The sequence below is a fragment of the Erythrolamprus reginae genome, chromosome 3 (assembly GCF_031021105.1).
Source record: "Erythrolamprus reginae isolate rEryReg1 chromosome 3, rEryReg1.hap1, whole genome shotgun sequence".
Taxonomy (NCBI): Eukaryota; Metazoa; Chordata; class Lepidosauria; order Squamata; family Dipsadidae; genus Erythrolamprus; species Erythrolamprus reginae.
In genome coordinates, this window is record NC_091952.1 from 224,544,771 (window position 1) to 224,567,440 (window position 22,670).

General features: G+C 38.5%; 1 long non-coding RNA gene across 1 annotated transcript; it reads left to right on the top strand.

Annotated features, from left to right (window-relative positions):
- The first annotated feature begins 10,919 nt into the window (after positions 1-10,919).
- LOC139165963 (uncharacterized) lies at positions 10,920-13,235 on the top strand. The gene is made up of 2 exons (XR_011558857.1): positions 10,920-11,128; positions 12,996-13,235. It is a non-coding gene; the product is annotated as an uncharacterized lncRNA (long non-coding RNA).
- Positions 13,236-22,670: the final 9,435 nt, after the last annotated feature.

Genomic DNA, 22,670 nt, shown 5'->3' on the forward strand with positions numbered 1-22,670 from the left:
GCATTACACTGTGATCAGAAATTTGCTGAGGACTGTAATTTGTTTCATGCTAAAGGCTGCTCTTCTGCTATGAAATGTAATTGCCAATGCTAGACAAGCTGAGAGGATATTATCTAAATATATTAAAGATCTGGATATAGCAGTCTACCTCAGGGCAAAATAATAAATTAGTTGATTTAAGTCTCTATCAATCCAACTAACATTTTTTTTACATGAGAAGGTTGCACTGTTACAGAAGTGTGTTTACTGTATGCTGTAAGAAGTTATATTTTTTTCCATTCAAGTGTGTAATATAAAGAAAGAGACTGAAAATGCAACAGCAGATCCTGCAAGTACATTATCTTTTAATGATCCTAAATGGCTTTCAGAGCAGTCCATATGATGCTGCAATAGAAGCAATAAATCAAATTCAAAATGACTAAGGGAATTATTTGTTCCCATATTTATTTAGTATTTCAATAAGAAGTATATGCTTCAGTTTATTATTTGTTTCTTATGTCTGTTATATTAATATAATTACATAATAAATATATTAGCTCTTGAGATCCCAAGACCATATTTGTAGTTTTTGACATAAGAAGAATAACAAGTCGATTTGGCATTTAATATATTATTAGTAAATCTTTAACCAAACAGTTAATACTAGAATGGTTTTTAAGTCATTAAAGAAGAGAGGATTAGTTGACCAGATGAATATCATTTTGGACATCACAAGGGTCAGCTTCCAAGCAAACACATTCTAGACATTAGTCCAAATGAGCTAGAAAGCATGTGGTATGTCTATTCCATAGCAGGCAGAGATCAAAAGTCCAAGACAAAAAAGAAAAAATTGAATTCAAGTTGAAGTTAATAATTAAACCCAGAAAGAGCTTGAAGTACGTACCATCAGAGATCAGAGGGACTAGAGAAATAAGAACACATAAAACTAGGAAGGAATAAAAAATGCAGTAAAGTAATCAGAAGGGCTAGAAACAGATACAGGGCACTTAGGGATCAAAATGCATATATCAATCAGAAAAAGGCAGGTGCACAGATAGAATTCCCAGAACAAATATCAGTTATCCAGATTGAGGATCCTGCAACCCTCTGCCAGTGAAAACGGAGTTCAGAAGAGCCATTTTCACTGGCAGAAGCCCCACGAGCTCTGCTGAGCTCCATTTTCACTGGCAGAGAGTTGCAGGAAGCTGTGGCAGCCAAAAATGGAACTTGGGAGCCTGTTTTTGCTGGCAAAGCACTCAGGTCATCACAGGCGCCCTCCACAGGAGTGATGTTGAGCTGGCCACGCCCACCCTGGCCCCTCCCCTCTGGCCTGCTGAGGTCAAACACAACCCTGATGCGGACTGATTTGCCCAAACCAGTATTTTTAAAAATGCTTTAAAAGTTTTTTTTTAAAGCTCTGATAATCATATGTTGCACAGCTGATCATTGGAACTTTTTTTACTTTTTACTTTTTAAAGCATTTTTAACTACCAGTTCTCCAGAACAGGTAATTAAAAATGCTTTAAATGTAAAAAAAGAGAGCTAGAAATCCAAAAGTGCGCATTTGGTGTAGACTACATATGCATGCACAGCAAGCATCCGGTACAGTATGTACTGTACATGCGTGGACAGTGAACTGGTGATGACCCACAGAGGATTTCATCACTGCCTTGGAGGTATATTCTTTTAGATTTGTGATACAAGATAAGTGTACACATCACAGGAACTAATTCGAAACTGTCACACTACAAATTGTGACAACCTCTTAGTCATTTAAAGGCTGCCATTTATTCAACTCACTTGTCCTCCAAGTTGTTCTCATCAAGGATGGTTTGAATAGTGATATGAGTAGAATGCTGAAAGCAAGAAGAATTCTGAAAGCACCCACCTACAGTTTCTAAACCCTTCTTTCCGTTTCTGGATCAATTAGCAAATTCAGCTTGCATCCTGAGCCTGCTTTTGCTTAATGACAGAGTAGACACACTTAAAATTGTAGAAAAGGTCGTTGATTTTAGGAGAAGCCCTCCTACATACTACCACTCACAATACTAGACAAGTAGCAACAGTAGAGATCTTCAGGTTTGTAGGTTTGTAGTTCAAGACTTTAAATGGACACTAACATAAAAACGTCAAAGAACTGCCCATAGAACTACTAATACAATTCTATAGAGGGATTACTGAGTTTCTCATCTGCACCTCTATCACTGTTTAGTTTGGCACTGCAGCCAATCAAGGCAAGCACAGACTTCCATGGTGAATTAGAACTGCAGGAAAAAAAATGCTACCAAACAGCCTTCCATTGAGGACCTATATATTGCATGAGCCAGAAAGAGAGCTGTGAAAATATGTATAGACCCCTCACATCCTGGACATAAACAGTTTCGACTTTCACCATCAAAACTATGCTCTAGGGCAGTGTTTCCCAACCTTGGCAACTTGAAGATATTTGGACTTCAACACCCAGAATTCCCCAGCCAACGAATGCTGGCTGGGGAATTCTGGGAGTTGAAGTCCAGGTATCTTCAAGTTGCCAAGGTTGGGAAACACTGCTATAGGGCACTTCGCATCAGAACAACTAGATAAAAGGACAGTTCCTCCCCCATGCCATCACTCTGCTAAACAACTAATTCCAACAACACTGTCAAACTATCTAGAAAGGCAGTATTACTATCATTATTCTCATCTTCCCTATTACCTAACATCTTATGACTATAACTTGTTGCTTGTATCTTACAATTTAAATTGTTTAATTAGTATGCTAGTATGATTTATGTTGATTGCTTATTTAGTATCCATGACTATCACTAAGTGTTGTATCTAATGCTTTATGGTGAATATATCTTTACAATGACTATGATAATGATCTATCACTATTGTTGTATGTACACAAAGAGCTTATGCACTGGAGACAAATTCATTGTGTGCCTAAATACAATTGGAAGATAAAGAATTCTAATTTTAGTAAGCCATCACTTTGATTCTACTCCCTGGGAAGTACCAGGGAATACTTCTGTACAAAAAAGTACAGAAGAAGAAGAGAAAGAGGAAGATTAGGGAAGGAGGAGGAGGGCGAGGAGGAGGTGTTCATAATCATAAGGTAGAACATGCAAGAAATTGTGTTCACCTGGCTGGGAAAGAGGGAGTGGGGGGTTGTTTTATATGACATATAATGTCCAAATATTCCCAATTCAAAATATTCTTGCTCATTTGCTATTGGATTCAGCGATCTGCAGCAGTATACTTAAAATCAGAATCACAACAATTTGTGATTAATTGAGTAGGGGTGTGAAAAATGTGCTCCTTTTTTTACTTTTGAAACATTGGAAAGTATGCACAATTTAACTCTAGATAAATATGCTTAGTACCACCAATAAATCAATAAGTGAACATCCTTCATAATACTGCAGGGTCTGCAGAAATACTACATTTTTTTGCATGTGAGTAAAGGCTGTGGTAAGGTATTTTAATACCAGAAAATTGCTACCTTGAGCACATTTTTCCAAACCCTCTTCCTGCATAGCTCATAATAAAGAGTGGGTTTGTCTTCAAGGAAGAGATTAAAGTTGATCTTCCAAGAACAATCACATCATTATATCTTTAATTACATATGGAGTTAAACAAAGATAGGAAATAAATAACAATGAAAGAGAATCAGTTCAAGCCTGTAATTAATAAACACTGCAGTGAGATAGACAGCTGTATACATTGCTTAAATATATAAATAAACAAAAGCACAAAGAGTTGTGGAAAAGATGGGCCAGGGAGGGATTACACATTGGAATTTGTATATTTATTCTATTTATATTTGTTAGCTGCAATAGAATTATGACACACCGTATAGTAAATCCATAGACCAGTTCTTCCAGTCTCATGTTCTCAGAAGACAGATATGTCTACTGTTTTTTTCCTTATAACTCAGAGAAAAAGTTCTTATTTCCTTCACATTTTCTACATCCATCAGAGTTGATATTATTGATTAGTATATATCACTTTTCAAATTGTCCTCTTCTTATAGTCAAACTAAATGAATTTCTTTCAATGACATTGAAATGTGTAGTCTGTAATTACTATTCATTTTAAATAATTGCAAGAATACATTCTAAGCAAATTCTGCATACATCCGACAACCTAATTTGGTGTTATTGTTGAAGAGTTAGCAACTCTTCAAAATCTATGGATTCTGATCTAATATGTTTATCCTGCTATATATAGGGTATCTATAGATAAGGCTGAATTCAAATCAAGTTACCACAGATGGTCGTTAGCTAGTTCTAAATGCCTTGTTAGTGAGATGTGTGATCAATTTCCATCCCACTTAAGTATATCAATAATAATAATAATTTAAGTAGCAAATTACTTAAATAGCAAATTATGCTACATAAAGTATGCTATTTAAGTAGCGAACAAATTAGAGATGAAGACCAAATCAATGGTTAAGTTAATGTAGTATATAGAAATAATTAGCTAAATTTTTTAAACTAGAGAATTATGCAGTAAGCTCCCAATAAGTTCATACAAACAATCCCGAAAGAGCTGGTATTATTTATTCATTCATTCATTCATTCATTCATTCATTCATTCATTCATTTTTAGATTTTTCTCCTACCTTTCTTATTTTATATGTAACTCAGAGTGGCGGATATGCATAATACTCCTCCCCCCGCTAATACCTTGTCAGGTGGGTTGAGCTGAGAAAGTGTGACTGGCCAAAGTCACCCACTGGCTCTCATACCTAAGGCAGGACTAGAACTCATAGACTCCTGGGTTCTAGTCCAGTACCTTAACCCCTACATGTCTTTAACACTTCAAATACTATAAAGCATGGAGGTGGAGGTATCTGCAAGACTACAGTAAAACATCTACCCCTTTCATGCGCACATGCAAAACCACCATGCATCTACAAAAGGCACAGCTTGCATCTTTGCATTAACAGGCTTCCATCTGTCATTTGCTATGATTCTGAGAAACAGAGTTCAGTGAAACTGAAAAGAGACAGGCCTAGATCAGAGATTTGGAAACATTTCCTGTCTTAATTGGCTTTTTTATAAATCTGACTTGGAACTTACATTTTTCAAGACTGTGTTTGTAATCCCTGACATTAAAAACATCTTTTTGAAATCTTTGTGGTTCTTACTTTTTAATTTTGTCAACCATGCGAACTTTGACATTTGTCCCTCTCACCACTACCCTCTCCATGCCATAAAATGCACAGCAGAAGAACAGAAAGGGAATGTCATGCTTTCTTTCTTTATGTTGTGAGTGATCTGCGTCTGACTTAGTTGGTCATGGATTTCGAGGACCAGGAGATGGATGAGTACTGGCATCACAGGCCAGTGTTCTTGCCATCTGAGTCTGAGAGCGAGAGTGAAGGGGAATTAGAGACTGAGGAACCACCAAAGACTGTAACACTCCCAGTTATGGGGCTTAGTGAGTCAGAGGATGATGGGGAATTAGAGGAGAGCCTCATGTTAGATGCAAGAGTCAGGAGAATGTGGTCCAGACAGGAATATCTGAAAAGAAGGCATTCTTGGTGTTGGTGGATCTATGGGACACTTGGCCATGCCTTGCCAGTATATAATGAACTTTCTAAGGGAAGGCGATCGTGGCAGACAATGTTCCTCATCATGGATGCTGGAGAATCGAAGCTGAGAGGACTTTTTGAGTTCCAATCATTTTCCTTAGAAACATAGAAGACTGACGGCAGAAAAAGACCTCATGATCCATCTAGTCTGCCCTTATACTATTTTTTGTATTTTATCTTAGGATGGATCTATGTTTATCCCAGGCATGTTTAAATTCAGTTACTGTGGATTTACCAACCACGTCTGCTAGAAGATTGTTCCAAGGATCTACTACTCTTTCAGTAAAAAAGTATTTTCTCACGTAGCTTTTGATCTTTCCCCCAACTAACTTCAGATTGTGTCCCCTTGTTCTTGTGTTCACTTTCCTATTAAAAACACTTCCCTCCTGAACCTTATTTAACCCTTTGACATATTTAAATGTTTCGATCATGTCCCCCCCTTTTCCTTCTGTCCTTCAGACTATACAGATTGAGTTCATTAAGTATTTCCTGATACATTTTATGCTTATGACCTTCCACCATTCTTGTAGCCCGTCTTTGGACCCGTTCAATTTTGTCAATATCTTTTTGTAGGTGAGGTCTCCAGAACTGAACACAGTATTCCAAATGTGGTCTCACCAGCGCTCTATATAGCGGGATCACAATCTCCCTCTTCCTGCTTGTTATACCTCTAGCTATGCAACCAAGCATCCTACTTGCTTTTCCTACCGCCCGACCACAGTGCTCACCCATTTTGAGACTGTCAGAAATCACTACCCCTAAATCCTTCTCTTCTGAAGTTTTTGCTAACACAGAACTGCCAATACAATACTCAGATTGAGGATTCCTTTTCCCCAAGTGCATTATTTTACATTTGGAAACATTAAACTGCAGTTTCCATTGCTTTGACCATTTATCTAGTAAAGCTAAATCATTTACCATATTACAGACGCCTCCAGGAATATCAACCCTATTGCACACTTTAGTCATCAGCAAATAGGCAAACCTTCCCTACCAAACCTTCCCCTATGTCACTCGCAAACATATTAAAAAGAATAGGACCCAGAACAGACCCTTGTGGCACACTGCTTGTAACCTGTCTCTGCTCAGAATACTCGCCATTAACAATAACTCTCTGATGTCTATGCTTCAGCCAGCTGCAAATCCACTGAACTATCCAGGGATTAAGTCCAATCTTCACTAATTTATCTATCAGCTCTTTATATGGAACCGTATCAAAGGCTTTGCTTCATGCTTGTGTTATGCTTTGTAGAGTTTTAGTGAAACTGTGAGTTGCCCAACCTGCCAGAAATACTTCATGAACTAAGATCTGTAGCCCTCTGGCTCACAGCTGGGGAGTTCTTATCTTCAGCTCATTAGAGAGAAAGTGGCCAGCATGAAATTCCCTAGAAATTAACCAGTGAATTGCATGATTTGTTTTACCAATAGATTTTGCCTATGATCAGCTTTTGACCAGCATGTGTGGTTCTTTATTTATGGCCGTGGCCGGGTCTAGACAGAACACTTTACATACACAAAATATGTACAGGATGGTGTTCATCAATCTGAAAAGCAGACACTGCACCTGCAAGGACGAGGAAGAGGAAGAGGAGGAGGAAAAATTTCCTTTCTTTACATATATACATTTCCCAACAATAAATAAAGCAGATGTATATGATGCTTAAACTCAGCAACATTAAAATCAGGGTGTCCAGGAGGAAAGCATTTTGAAATGTGCTGTTATTTCTCTGACATTTCCCTGTAACTTGCCATCTAGTTAAGGCGTGGTCGTAGATGACATCATACCAAACGGCTAAGCCGTGGAGAAATATCAGTAGCTGAAGAAGCAAATTGTTGCCACAGTTATACTCATTTTTGTTTGACTCTGCTAGGCAGCGTGATCCGTTTTTCTTTTTTACATGATTTCCCCCTCTTTTAAACATTTTAATACAGTTTGTTTTTTCTCTCTTGATTTATTCCGTTTTTTCCACTAATTCCCTGATATTTCCCAAACCACTGATTTCCCCAATAATTCCCTGATTTCCCTGTTTTCCAGGTTTGCTGGACACCCTGTAAAATGTATAGGCTTCAATTTAAAGATGTGTGGACTTCAGTTTGCTGGCTGGAGAATCCGGGATTGGAAATCCACACATCTTAAAGTTGCCAAGTTTGAAAAACATTGTGCTAGGCACGCTAGATAGACTACCTGACTGCAGGGCAGATTCAGAAGAAGGTATAGTGCAAAATTCCCTATGATGTGTAGTCTCTTTCTCACTTCCCCATTTAGAACACCATTGATTTTCACTTCAAATATTGAATATATCAGTGACAAATCATCCAGAAATGCCAGGTGGCATTCCTGTGGTTGCTGTTGCTTAGACCACGGAAAAGGTAGAATTAAATGAGGTCTAGTTTGAATTCCAAGAGACTTTACATAGGGTGGCCTAGGCAGCCATTATTTGCTATTATTATTAACTATTTGGGCTTTAGGCATATTCATTCTTAATACTCTGCTTAAGTTGCTCTTTGTGTTAAAATGTATGGCTCAACATTTTCCACTTTTTGAACATACATAATAAATCTCCAGTTCCAGAGCTAAATAATAATAATAATAATAATAATTATTATTATTATTATTATTATTATTATTATTATTATTATTATTATTATTATTATTATTTATTAGATTTGTATGCCGCCCCTCTCCGAAGACTCGGGGCGGCTCACAACAAACGATAAAACAATATTGTACAGGCACAAATCTAATATTAAGAAAAAACTAAAAAACCCTATCAATTAAAAAAACCAAACAGCACATACATACCAAACATAAATTATAATAAGCTTGGGGGAAAGGTGTCTCAAATCCCCCATGCCTGGCGGTATAGATGGGTCTTAAGTAGTTTACGGAAGACGAGGGTGGGAGCAGTTCTAATCTCCGGGGGGAGTTGATTCCAGAGGGCCGGGGCCGCCACAGAGAAGGCTCTTCCCCTGGGGCCCGCCAGACGACATTGTTTAGTTGACGGGACCCGGAGAAGGCCAACTCTGTGGGACCTTATCGGCCGCTGGGATTCGTGCGGTAGTAGGCGGTTCCGGAGGTATTCTGGCCCAATGCCATGTAGGGCTTTAAAGGTCATGACCAACACTTTGAATTGTGACCGGAAACTGATCGGCAGCCAATGATCTTTTCTGTCTATCTGTCTATCTACAGTGATACCTCAGCTTACGAACCCCTCGTCATATGAACTTTTAGAGATACGAACCCAGGGTTTAAGACTTTTTTTGCCTCTTCTTCCGAACTATTTTCACCTTACAAACCCGCCGCCGCCACTGGGATGCCCTGCCTCCCGACTTCCATTGTCAGGCAAAGGCTCCCCTTGTTGGGAAACCCCACCTCCAGACTTCCATTGCCAGCGAAGTGCCCATTTTTGCGATGCTGGGATTCCCCTGCAGCATCGCAAAAACGCGGAAGTCTGGAGATGGGGTTTGCCATGGAGGGGAGCCTCAGGGGAATCCCAGCAGCGCAAAAACGGGCACTTCGGCTGACAAAAGGGATGAATTTTTTTACTGCATACCATCTATAAGTATTTTTTTTCTTACATTTCCACCTGTTCCAGGTTAAATAGTCTTCAGGCCAGTGTACCTTACATTGTTTAGTAGCAATTTTAGATAGCATTTTTAATTTCACCTAGGAAAGGGGAGCCTGTTTCTACAATCAGGAAAAATGCCATGCTATTCTGGAAATAATAATGCTTTTAAAACAGTTAGTGAAAAATCAATCTTTCTTTTCACCGTACTTTAGACTGTATTTAGGTTTTGCCTGAGGTTTTAAATTAAGAACATTTTTCCTTTTACTATACTTTCCTGTGATATGTGATCCAAAATTAAACTGAAACCAAAAATCCACATAAGTGTATATTGCAGGGTTTGAAGCCAATATATTTCTGCCCAAGTATTAAGGTTCAGCTGCTTGACGTTTTCCAACGACAAAATAATTTTTAACTCTTTCTTGGTGAAAAAAATAAGGGAAATGTATTTGTTTTAATTTAAGATGGTTTGGAGAGGTGTTTTGAAATACAGCAGTAGCTCTACTTAAGAACTTAATTCATTCCGTGATCAGGTTCTTAAGTAGAAATGTTCTTAAGTAGAAGCAATTTTTCTCATAGGAATCAATGTAAAAGCAAATAATGCGTGCAAACCCATTAGGAAAGAAATAAAAGCTTGAAATTTGGGTGGGAGGAGGAGGAGGAAGAAAAGGAGGAGCACAGTCATTGCTGAAAGTGGAAGGTGAGATGAGGGGATCAAAACCCCCCAAAACTTTAAGGTAAAAAAAAAAGAGGGATTCTGAGGCAGCACCCAGAGAAAGGAAAACGCTCTGTTCACTTTGGGCTTCCCAGAGTGAAGGGAACATTTCTTTTCTTTGGGAGCTGGCAGATGTTTATTCCCTCTCCAAGCGCCCAAAGAAAGGAAAATGCTTTGTTCGCTCTGGACTGCCAAAGCTTCCTTAAGCACCACCGAAAGGCTCCTCTGGCAGCCCAAAAAAGCCCAAGATGGCCAGGATTAAAGGGGGGATGGCAGGAAACTGTCCGGGCCTTCGTGCCGCTCTCAAATTTCATGGGAAATTTTTCTGGGCTTGAGTTCGTAAGTAGAAAATGGTTCTTAAGTAGAGGCAAAAAAATGTTAAACACCCGGTTCTTATCTAGAAAAGTTCTTAAGTAGAGGCGTTCTTAAGCAGAGGTACCAGAGGTACTAAGGAGAACCAGGACTAGATACCTCATGTGACACCAACATCCATCAGAAATTGTTAATGTATGAGCAGAGTAATCCTTGTTTACCAAGGTTGTGTACACACAGAAACGTTTAGATTGAGAGTAGTTGTTAATCACTACTCAGCCACACACAGATATACTAACTTGAATTAAAGTTTACTTTGAGAAATAACCTATGTTGATAAACAGTCTAAAGTCATACACATAATAAGTCTGAATAACAATCCAAATATTACCAAGTACATAGTCTTTCTTACCAAACCTAATAGTGAGCAGCCAGACAAAGAGAAACAGAGAAGTGACTCAGAGAAATAAGCTATAAATTCTAGCTCCCTCTTGTGGCAGTCTGCAACACCTGCAGCCAATATATTGCCAACCCAACAGTTATGGACAGAGTCCTAACAGTAATCATAAAATAATTTGCAAAAAATAAAGGCAAGCTACCAATTACAGTGAAAGCAAAATGTGTTTATCAAGTGTGGTTGGACCATGAAGGGCACATGTGTAATAGTTTACCAATCAGTTTTATAAAATTGAGTTATTTTAAGACATTTTTCTGTATTTCACTTAGACAACTGAAGTTATGAGTACTGTTAAAATTCAAATGCATTTCCAAGTTCATATAATTGAGGCGTTTGGGAGTTGATAAATTGTGGCATAGTTGAAATTGCAATAAAACTAGTCTCTTGTTCCACATTGCAGCTCTCTGGAGTTGAATAGAAAGTCCATGTCTCCATTTGCAGGAACCACTCTTTGACACACTTCTGGCTCTTGGACTTTGGATCTTACAACAAGACAGCTTCACTTCACAGAAACTAAGGTATTTTGCAAGCAGTAAAGAAAGCCATACATTTTTTCCTTGTCATTATCTCTGTAAGAAAGGTTAAAATCTGGAGAATAAAGTGGAGACAAAATGAAAACATTCCCAAATAGTGGGAATATCTTTTGCCACCCACCACTAGCCTCTAAATATGGAAGGGGGAAAAAACCTCTATGAAATGTTTGAATGTAACTTTTGATCACAACGACTAGAAAACTTACATAGATCAATACAGTCACAATAATCTGAGAACTTTTTTTCTAACTCAAAATATACTTAATAGGTCACATCTGCCATTGTTGGGTAGCAAATCATAAAATATAACTGATTATATTGAAAATCATTACAGTTGGTCTAAATTTGCTAAAAGTAGCAAACTGGTGTAGAAAATCATTATCACGCTTAAAACCTTTTCCTAAAATAATGTACCATTAGTGGTTTGGGCTGATATCTATTCTTTTATAAAGCTTGGGAAATTAATTCAAATTGGCTTAAAAATAAACTTTTGAGTTTTGCATGTTTATTATTACATGTTTGTGTCATACATGTTTATTGATTTCATAAATTCAATCAGGTATGATTTCACATCTCTAGCATTGTCAGCAGGGCATAATATCCTCATATTCTTGGCACCTTAATTCTCCGTAAATGTCCTTACTGATTCAGGGACACTCACCAAAGTATTATAAATTTATTTATTTAAAAGAATAAAAATAGAATAAATAAAAGTTTCATGATGTGTGTTTTTAATTTATATTGATCATTTAAGAAAATGTAGATAATTTGATTTCACATTGCAACTGCACAGATAATATAATGCTTTTCATATAAATGTCTGATTTCGTACCCTAACCCTAAAATCTATTAATATTTAAAATATAATATAATATGATCATCTAGATCTTTAGAATTGTCATGATAATTAATTTTACCTAGCTTTTAAGGCAAGGCAGGTCCACAACTGACTGGCTAACCACTATGAAAATAAATTTATTGAATATATACATTAAAAACAGGGTATAGAAAGGCAAAAGAGATATACAGTGATCCCTCTATTATCGCGAGGGTTCCGTTCCAAGACCCCTCGCGATAATCGATTTTTCGCGATGTAGGGTTGCGGAAGTAAAAACACCATCTGCGCATGCGCACCCTTTTTTTTCTATGGCCGCGCATGCATAGATGGTGGAGTTTGCGTTCCCCGCCGCCCACGCAAAGGGGAAACCCCGATTCGGCTCCTCGCTGCTGCTGCGCTACCGAGCAGATCAGCTGCTGGGCGGCCGAAGGAACCTTCCCTGGGTCTTCCCCCTCTTGCTGGCGGGCGGGCGAGCGGCGGGCATCAGCGAGGAGCCGGGGTTTCCCCTTTGCGTGGGTGGCCGGGAAGACCCAGGTTGGGGGTTCGGGGGGGTGCTGGGAAGCCCCCCAGGCCGGCTGCGACCTTTTAAAACAGCTGCGCCACTTCCCAGCTGTTTTTTTAAAATTAATTTTTTTTAAAAATCGCGATATAGCGTTTCGCGCAGATCGAGATCGCGAAACTCGAGGGATCACTGTATATACTATACATTCTAACATTTATAATTTACTTATATAGTACACGTAGGTGGGGAGGAAGAAAAGAGAAAAAAGGGGGTTGGGGAAGAAGGGAAAGAGATATAAGGGGAAGGGGGGTAGGAAATTGGAGCAAAGGGGGAGTGGTAAGAAGAGAAGGCCAGCGTTAAAACTATGATAGAGCTAGCATTAATGGTTCTATATTGAGTTGGAATACAATAATTAGCAGAATTCTGTAGTGGCCTGGTTTGGGAAATATTTTTCAACATCTGTATTAATGACCTGGATGATGGGACTGATGGACTGCTTATCGGATTTGCAGATGAACAAATTGGGAGATCTGGACAACATCCAAGATGACAGAATGAGATTACAGTCTAATCTGGACAGCTTGGAAGACAGGATAGAGAAGAACAAGATGTCCTTAAACAGGAAGAAACATATTGCGTTGCATTTGCAGAGAAAAAAAATGTGGGACATAATATAAGATGAGGGATGTACAGCTTGGAAACACTGCTTTTGAGAAAGAGTTAGGTGTAATCATTAAAAACAAACAACATGAGTCGGGAGTGTCAAATGGCTGCTAGAATGACTAACACAACTGCCTTACAAGGAATAATGCATCAAAGACATGGTGAAGTCATTGTTTTCTTTACTCATCTCTGGTGATACCACTCCTTGGGTAAAAAGGTTAGATATACATTAGAATAATAAATAATATATAAAATCAGAAGTAAAGGAAGGTTGCAAAACCCTAGATTTTCCTTATCGATTTCTATGGGATCTGACCAATCAAATTTTCTGCAGGACAGCAATCATAACAAGTAAAGATGTTATTTAATTATTTAATTGTGGTATAAAGCAGTTCTATGATGTCTGCTGAACTTTAAATTCTACTTAGCACAAATTCACATGGCTTCTTCATTCAAATGTGATGGGGGCTCACAGATTGTCACTATAGGACCTGTTCTCAAGCTATTGTCCTATCTCATCGTCTTGATTTTAATGAAAATTCCCACTAAATATCTGTAAGACATTTTTATCTAAAACAACATTTCAGTATATAAAGCATATTCAAAACATTTCAATCTATTCATTAACAACAGAAGTATATATTTATTTTCATTTCTGCCAGATTAATTTCAGTCCTCTAGGCTGAAAAAAGATAAAATTCTTCATAAAATAACAAATTGCATATCTTAGCAACATAATAGTATATTTAAATGTTGTATTACTTTACAAAACTATTTGAAATTTATATTTATTTATTTGTTTGTTTGTTTGTTTGTTTGATTTTTATGCCACCCTTCTCCTTAGACTCAGGGCGGCTTACAACATGTTAGCAATAGCACTTTTTAACAGAGCCAGCCTATTGCCCCCACAATCCGGGTCCTCATTTTACCCACCTCGGAAGGATGGAAGGCTGAGTCAACCTTGAGCCGGTGATGAGATTTGAACCGCTGACCTTCAGATCTACAGTCAGCTTCAGTGGCCTGCAGTACAGCACTCTACCTGCTGCGCCACCCCAGCTCTTATGTTATTTCAAATGAAAGTAGGGCTGAACACAAACAAATTTCTTACTGTACTAACACTGTATCAGTAAGGCAAAACTGACACTCAAATTTTAAAAAATATTCAAGGGGCAAAAAAATATTTTTTTCATTTTTAGAACATTACATTTCAGAAGATTTAAACTCATTGATTTTCCAAGATTGATATTCCAATTCTCATTCCACATTTTGTATATATAAAACTAATGTTAACCTTCAACCTATTTTTAATCATCATTAAAATTGTTATTAAATTAATAATTTTAATTACTTGTAAAACTTAATTGTTGAATACATACCATATCAAGCTATGCATCTCTTAAGGATTATAGGATTATAAATTCCTAAAACAGCTAAAACAACTGAGTCATGCTCTTTTTTTCAGTAACTGTTTTAAATTCATTTATTTATCCATTCATTCATTCATGAACTTAGATTCTTCCGCAACTTCAGCTAATAAGCATCGCCAAGCAGAGGTTATGAATAATTGTTCAAATATGATCTCTCAAAATATTTAAAATAATCATTGTAAATAAAATAATTTATTTATATTCCAGATTTCCAATGAAATAAATTCCCTTCTATCTTTAATTTTAGATAATTCCATAACATCATATGTCTACAACTTTCAAGGCTGGCGGAAAAAGTCACTGTTTATTTCGCCTTTATCTCAATACTTGCCAAGATTACAAAAGGTCATGTACTTCCTCTTTAATTGGGCCCAGAGGAGACTAATATTTAGAAAAGTTTCCATTCCATAGAAAACATGTGCTGAAATAAAAGGCCAACTTTAAAGCTGAAAATCTGATAAATTTACACCACCTTCCTCATAATGCAACCGCAATTTGGCCAAATAGATTTGCCACATAAATATTCTCAATAATATCTATCTGTATAAAATATCTACCTCAGTGGAAATCTTAAGTACTGTACTGTTTACTGTTTCTATATACTAAAGTTGTAACTCTACATTTGGATATCTTTCATTCAATATACTGTCATATATTTCAAGAAAAAATATAATTGCAATATTTTATAGAGTTTGTACACAATGTAAAACTTAAATGTGATCTATAATCTACATAGTACAGTAATTGTGGATGTTCAGATGAAGCATATAAAACAATACAGTGATACCTCGTCTTACAAACGCCTCATCATACAAACTTTTCAAGATACAAACCCGGGGTTTAAGATTTTTTTGCCTCTTCTTACAAACTATTTTCACCTTACAAACCCACCGCTGCCGCTGGGATGCCCCGCCTCCGGACTTCCGTTGCCAGCGAAGCACCTGTTTTTGCGCTGCTGGGATTCCCCTGAGGCTCCCTTCCATGGAAAACCCCACCTCCGGACTTCCGTGTTTTTGTGATGCTGCAGAGAAATCCCAGCAGTGCAAAATGGGCGCTTCGCTGGCAACGGAAGTCTGGAGGTGGGGTTTCCCAGCGAGGGGAGCCTCAGTGAAATCGCAGCATCGCAAAAACACAGAGGTCCGGAGGTGGGGTTTCGTGGACTTCGGTGTTTTTGTGATGCTGCAATTTCATTGATGCTCCCTTCCGGACTTCTGTTGCCAGCGAAGAGCTCATTTTTGCGATGCTGGGATTCCCCTGCTGGGAGTCCCCTGCAGCATCGCAAAAACACAGAAGTCCGGAGGTGGGGTTTCCCATGGAGGGGAACCTCAGGGGAATCCCAGCAGTGCAAAGATGGGCGGTTCGGCTGGCAAAAGGGGTGAATTTTGAGCTTGCACGCATTAATCGCTTTTCCATTGATTCCTATGGGAAACATTGTTTCGTCTTACAAACTTTTCACCTTAAGAACCTCCTCCCGGAACCAATTAAGTTTGTAAGACAAGGTATCACTGTACTTTCTTTAATAGCAAACTTCAGTGATGTAAAATATGAGCACCATGAATATAGAACATAGAATATGTTCTATTGGAAGGGACCTCAGAGGTTTCCTAATCCAATCCCGTTCAAGCAGAGGACCTCCAGAGACAGAGGTTTGTCCCGTCTCTTTTTGAAAGCCTTCATTGATGGAGCAACCACAACGTCTGAAGGCAAGCTATTCAACTGGTTAATTGCTTTAACTTGCTTCTCTCCTTGGTTAGTTTCCAACTTGTTGTGAAATATATTTGGTATTTTATTTTCTTGACTGGAAAGCTAATCAATATCATTATGGTTTTGATTTATTTTTATGGTCCTATTAATAATATTTTGAAATATTTCAACACTACATTAAATGTTTTTCATAATTACATTCTGCTATAATCCTAGCTGTAATCCATGATATTTAGAAATACCTAAAAAAAAGAAAACCTTCTTATAATTGGAATGTACCCTATGCTTATATTTCTGAATTTAATCTAATAGTTATATAAAGATTTTTAAACCCAAAATACGGAAATTATAAATTATATTCCCTATATCTCTCAAAACTGTTGTAGAAATATTATTATTTTTATTTAGCCTGCTTGGGGGCTCAAATTCTAGACTCCTAAGCTGGTCCAGATGTAACCCTAGGTTTATAAATAACTTTGGAGTGGGTGGGAATTTGTCATAGCTTTGAACAGCTGGTAAGTGACCAGTTGTAACCCAATGACTCCCTGAACAATATTGATCTACCCAACTGGATTAGAACTGGCTCCTACTGTATGCTGGGAAATTTGAAGGCAAAGAATATATTCTGATTTATTTAATCATATGCTTGTGGTGAACGGCAGCAGCACGGGCGGTGGGGGGAACCAGCATGAGAGGCGAACAAGGGGCAAACGGCAGGGGAAGACAGCACTCGTGGCAGGGCGGGGCAAGCGTAGGTCCGGGGAAGCGCCAGTGGCACATACACGCCTGACATCACCACCAGTGCTAGCCTATGTGCTATATGGCCACCACCGGAACCATGTTCCCCACTGTTGAGGCTGGGGCCCACCACTGATAAAGGGGGCTAGAAACTAAGACATACGAGGAAAGGTTACAGGAACTGGGCATGGATATTCTAGCGAACAGAGGTCCAGAGGGGGTGCGGGGGACGACGACATGACAGTCTTCAAATACTTGAAGGGCTGCTACAGAGAGGAGGGGGTCACACTATTTACCAGGGCTCCAGAGGTCCAAACTAGGAACAGCGGATGGAAGCTGACCAGTCTGGAAATAAGGAAGAACTTTCTGAGGGTGAGAGCAATCAACCAGTGGAACGGCTTGTCAGCGGAGGTTGTGAACACCCCAACACTCAATATTTTTTAAAAGAGATTGGACTGCCATCTGTCTGGGGGTGATTTAGAGTCCGAGTTTCCAGAGAGGGGCGGCATACAAATCTAATAAATAATAATAATAACAATAATAAGTATCCTGCTTGAGCAGGGAGTTGGACTAGATGACTTGCAAGGTCCCTTCCAACTCTAAGAAAGTAATAATAATAACTTTATTTTTTAAATGCTACTCAGATGAATTGATGCAAATGTAGATTGATCAAACATTTTCAATGTTAAAACTAAGAAATATGTCAGATTATTAGCATAGATAATAGACTATACAGTATGAGTTAATCCTGTTGTAATAAATTTTTCTCAGAATTTAGTTTATTGCTATGTCATTGTGCCACATATTGCATCTTTTAGGATGCTACAAGTAGTTTAGTGGAATGGTAAATTCACATGCAAAATTTGTTCTTTCAAAACAATTTAGCTAGTTTTCTCTTTAGACCAGGAGAGGGCATGTTTGTTGAAGAAATTACGAATTAAAGAGCATTCTGTGAACTGAGACAGAACGAGTAGAAATAAAAGCAAAGGCTTCTACAGAACCAGAAATTCAAAATTCCCTGAGATATAAAATGTGCTTTTGTTTATTCTGTTATTCAGTGGATTCATTGGTTTCACTGTTTAACTGCATTTTAATCTTAAGATTTTACTGTTAGATTAATTGCGTAATTAATGGCATCTATAGAAAGGCACCAGCTTTAAAGAGAAAAAACCCCAGTAACATCAAAGGATGAAGCTGCCTACTAGGGGATTTCGACAACCACCTGTCTATCTTGTCAAGCCAAGACAACTGGGCAGGAAGAAATGCAGCAATAGTGAATGCCTTCTTTGGTGTTTGATGTTATCTCCTCTTCTTTCTTGTTCAACTAGGGATTTCAAAACAGGGCTCAAAGAAGGAATGTATCTTTCCTTTTTTGGAAATTGAAAAACAATACCTGGGAATCTAGGTTGGACATTTTACCAGATTACATATCCCAAAACACTGGTTACAACGAAACACCTGATTAAAACCACAGGAGATTGAAGGAAAGAAGGAAGGTTGATAAATAACGAGGGTAAGATCAAAGAGACTGGTGAATTTTCCTTACATGAGCTTTGGCTTGTCATTTTTTATTTATTTATTTATTCTTTGTCCAATATACAATACATATGAAAGAGAATAGACATTAAGTAATATATAAAAAGATAGGAAATAAAAAGAAGAGAAGTAGATGGGAAGGAGAGAATATATATGATATAAGGGATAAGGAAAGACAATTGGACAGGGGACGATAGGCACATCAGTGCACTTATGTACGCCCCTTACTGGCCTCTTAGGAACCTGGAGAGGTCAATCGTGGAGAGTCTAAGGGAGAAATGTTGGGGGTTGGGGGTTGACACTATTGAGTCCGGTAATGAGTTCCATGCTTTGACAACTCGATTGTTAAAGTCATATTTTTTACAGTCAAGTTTGGAGCGATTAATATTAAGTTTGAAGCTGTTGCGTGCTCTTGTGTTGTTGCGGTTGAAGCTGAAGTAGTCATTGACCGGAAGGACGTTGCAGCGTATGATCTTGTGGGCAATACTTAAATCGTGTTTTAGGCGCCGCAGTTCTAAGCTTTCAAGACCCAGGATAGTTAGTCTATTTTCGTAGGGTATTCTGTTTCGAGTGGAGGAGTGGAGGGCTCTTCTGGTGAAATATCTTTGGACGTTTTCGAGAGTGTTGATGTCTGAGATGTGGTGTGGGTTCCAGACAGCTGAGCTGTATTTGAGAATAGGTATGCCATAGGTTTTGTAGGCTCTGGTCAGTAGTGTGAGATTGCCAGAGCAGAAGCTATGTAGGATCAGGTTTACAACTCTGGAAGCCTTTTTGGCGATATTGTTGCAGTGGGCTTTAGCACTTAGGTCATTTGATATTAGTATTCCGAGGTCTTTTACTGAGTGTGGGTTGGCTGTGAGAATTTGTTTGTTCAGTTCATATATGAGGTTTGGATTCTTTTTGCCGATGTGGAGGGTAGAGCATTTGTTGGTTGAAATTTGGAGTTGCCAGGTGTTAGACCAATCTGAAACAAAGTCAAGGTCTTTTTGGAGAGTGAGTGTGTTGTCAGTGGTGTTGAAAAGTTTCACATCGTCAGCAAAAAGCACACAGTTGCTTGCGATATTATCGTAGAGGTCATTGATGTATAGGATGAAAAGAGTAGGACCTAGTACGCTGCCTTGGGGAACGCCGCTTTTGACAGGGACAGGGGAGGAAATGGCGCTTCCGATTTTGACAACTTGTTGCCTGTTTGACAGGAATGCAGTAATCCAGTTGTGGAGGAGTCCTGAGATGCCATAGGATTTGAGTTTTAGGAGAAGTTTGTCGTGAACCACTGAGTCAAAGGCTTTGCAGAAGTCGATATAAATTGCATCGATGGATTTTCCTTGATCAAGGTGGGTAGTCGAGATGTTTTTGCAGTGAAGTAGTTGTAGGTTGCAGGATAGTTTCTTTCTGAATCCAAATTGTTTTTTTGATAGTAGGTTATTAGATTCTAAGTAAAGGGTGATCCAGAAGAAAATAAGACAGCTGGAAATTTATTTGTTACTTTCTTACTCATTCTGCCTTTAGTGTTGTTATTGTTTTCTTACAGTCTTTGGAGGTCAGATTTGCCACAAAGCTACCCAACTAACAGTGATTTCATCATTTCATTTTGTGCTCCTAAAGAATAAAAGAACCTGCATAAAACCAGTACAATTAGCTGCAAACAATGAATCCTGAACTTCTTTGTCCAGCGCTAAGCTCACCCAGTTGTATCAAGCTCATTTTAAAATTAATTTGTTTAATATTATAGTGCAATTCCCAGTTATAGAATTATACTTTATTTGTTATGAATTATGTCCAACTTTCTATCAAATATGGTATTGTAAAGCTTTTTACACAATCTATAAAAATAATAAATGAATGCAATCTATGTAAACAAAACACTATGAACTAAATATAATAAAGGGTAACATTTGGAACTCAGTAATGTATTTTTGTTTTTTGCTTTTTCTTTCATTAGCTCAAATCCATCAAACAATGCAGGACAAAAAATAAGTAGAGAAATAAATTAGCACAATAGTGGCTTTTTAATTCATATATATTCTTTGTCTGTTTTAAGCTTACAACAATGACAGCCATTAATCAAGGTAGAAACAAAAGCAGTGAAGACTGTAAATAACTCACAGACTTGGATAAAATTTTGACTAGAACTTAATAAAGGCTTTGTTCTACAATGGATGTTGGGTTCTTTTTTTTTTTAACACAGTTGTTATTATTTTTAACAATATCTTACAAAATACTCATTTGGATACTGTGTTTTTGGTTGAGAAACTGTACAACTTATCTATCTATAAGATGACACAATACTGTATACTAATCTGTTGTGGTTAGCTCTGGCCAAGCTCCTGCCCCAAGGACTGTGGATGTGGGGGAGACATCCACATCCTGCAGGCCTGTTTTGCCCCCCCCCCCATGGAATCTGCTGATGAAAGCTCCTCTGACCAAGAAGACATGAGTGACAGGGAGGAGGAGAGTGTGGCAGACAGCTCAGAAGGAGATCAATTATCTAGCTCCTCCTTGGATTCAGAACAAGAGTTAATGATACAGCCACGCATGCGGAGAGCGATGCATAGGCAACAACAACTGAGAGATTATTATCAAAGAAAATGAGGCCACCTGTGGTTGGGTGGGGCTGTGGTAATTAGTGAGGCTCCTATAAATAGCAGCCTGTGGGTTTGGCCATTGTGGAAGATTATCTGATTGTTGTGTTTCGTGCCTGCTTTACTGACTTTGACCTTTTGTGTGCTAATTTTCCCCCGCTTTGAAACTAAACCAGAGCAAAGTGTGTTTCACTTTATGAAAGAAGGGCTGTGAATTGCCTCACAGCTGCAAGCTAAGTATCACAAAACTGATAAGGGACTTGTACAAATTACCAGTTTGTTTGGAGACGAGTGCTCTTTGCTATACCAAAAGAGGGCTTAGTTTAAATGAATTTTCATTATAAAGAACATTGTTTTGAATTTTCAAACGTGTGTGTGTCTGAAATTTGTACCTGTGAATTTTCAGGAGGAGTCTACCAGAGAGCCCGACAGAACACTACTCTTTCTGCCTGCCTGCCTGCCTGCCTGCCTGCCTGCCTGCCTGCCTGCCTGCCTGCCTGCCTGCCTGCCTGCCTGCCTGCCTGCCTGCCTGCCTGCCTGCCTGCCTGCCTGCCTATCTATCTATCTATCTATCTATCTATCTATCTATCTATCTATCTATCTATCTATCTATCTATCTATCTGATTGATTGATTTCTATGCCGCCCTACTCAAAGCGACTCAGAGCAGCGTACAACATAATGAAAACAATATGTATGAAGAAATCTAATCACTGTTTTAAAAATAATTATTAATAAAATTGTAAAAAGCCCCCAAATGCATTCATTCCCACTCATTCAATTCAATCATTCACAACATCAGCTGGAGACAGTCTTGTCTCTCATGGCTCCCATGCCCTCCGGCAGAGGTAGGTCTTTAGAGCTTTACAAAAGACCAGGAGGGAGGAGATGGTATGTATTTTCGGGGGTGGAGTTTGTTCTAGAGGGCCGGGGCTGCCACAGAGAAGGCTCTTCCCCTAGGCTCCACCAGACGACATTGTCTGGCCGACAGGACATGGAGAAGGCCGACTGTGGGACCTAACCCAAGATTCAATTTGCAGTGAATTTTAGGAAATCTGTATGATGCAAACTGTGGTTCTGAAAATCAAATGTATTGATGATCAAGACTGGCAACAAAGGAGTAACAATTGAAAATTATATAACAATGGTATTACATCTATGTGAGGGATCATTTTTCTGACCCTGTTTCACCCCTATGTTACAGTTATTCCATAGATGAACAGGAATGATGTGATTGCCCCTCGAGAAGTTTTGAGTCACTCGCAGGTCTTGGGAGGGTTTTTCAACAGTAATCTAGAAATATCCAGAGTGTTTTCTAAGCACACACAGGAGCTATGCAAACACTTATTTCGGTATCAAACAAGGCCTTTTAGCAGTATACAACAAAACAATGCAGCCATTTCCATTTGTTTTTAGAAGTGGGGTTTGAAGGTTATTTAATGAAGCAGCTTTGAAGGCTGCTGTGCTCAAAGCAACATGAAAGCAAAGCACCCCCTCCAGGTTTTGCACAACCACATTATGTGTAGAATGCTGTCAAC